Here is a 972-nt window from a genome sequence, read left to right as displayed (position 1 = left end):
ACATTTTATATTTATTTTTTTCTTATATTTGGCGTAAAACATTCATATATAAATAATTTTACATTTCTTTTATAAAAATTTTATTTATCAATTTAATTAAATATGAAAAAATAAATTTTCTTTTTTAATTATTGATAAATTTCTTTTTCATAAAAAAAATTTTATGTAAAATAATCTTTTATTATATTAATATAATGTATACGACCCTCAGCCAGATGTGGTCCGGGAACAGTATCCAAGGACCGCAATGTGCGTTCGAAATGTCAATGTTCATGTGTCCTGCAGTTCACAAGTTGACGCGCAATTAGCTGCGTTCTTCATCGACCCACGAGCCAAGTGATCCACCGTCCAGGGTAATCTTTTTAAATTTTAAATGTAAGTATTATTATTAATAATAATCTTTATTTTTAATATAAAAAATAAAATTATTAATTTATATATCTTTATAAATTCTTTTAAAATAAAAAAATTTTTCTAGAATATAAATTATATATTTTATTTTAAATATATATATATATAAATTAAAGATATTATGGTATTAATAAATATATACATAACATTTTTGATATTTTTGTTAGTGCTAGCTAGATATAATAATTAATATTTGGTATATTTTATAGAAATGTATTTATTTTTTTTTTATAAATTATTTTCTACATAAAAATATATATAATATTAATATGGTACAAAACAAATGGGTTTGTTTTTTAACATAATAACTTTTAATAAAAAAAAAGAAATATCAAGACAAAACATAAAGAAATTTAAATTTGAAATAAATTTTATTCTTTAAAAAAATTTTATCTTGTGTTTTCTTTATTTTTATTATATAACATAGAAAAATAAAAATATAGATTATATCAATTATAATCTTATTTTATTTTTCTTAATAGAGATTATATACATATAAACAAATAATTTCAATATATTCTATTTTTAATTTCACTTTTTTATAAGAGAAATTATTTATAG

The 972-nt window shown here is 17.3% G+C and overlaps 1 non-coding gene across 1 annotated transcript; it reads right to left on the bottom strand.

Annotated features, from left to right (window-relative positions):
* Nucleotides 1-201: 201 nt before the first annotated feature.
* On the bottom strand, nucleotides 202-356 carry LOC123304665. The gene has a single exon (XR_006536664.1). It is a non-coding gene; the product is annotated as a 5.8S ribosomal RNA (ribosomal RNA).
* Between the last annotated feature and the right edge of the window lie 616 nt (nucleotides 357-972).

The sequence above is a fragment of the Chrysoperla carnea genome (genome assembly GCF_905475395.1).
Source record: "Chrysoperla carnea chromosome X unlocalized genomic scaffold, inChrCarn1.1 SUPER_X_unloc_77, whole genome shotgun sequence".
NCBI classification, from domain to species: Eukaryota; Metazoa; Arthropoda; class Insecta; order Neuroptera; family Chrysopidae; genus Chrysoperla; species Chrysoperla carnea.
This window is presented reverse-complemented; position numbering and strand designations above follow the sequence as displayed.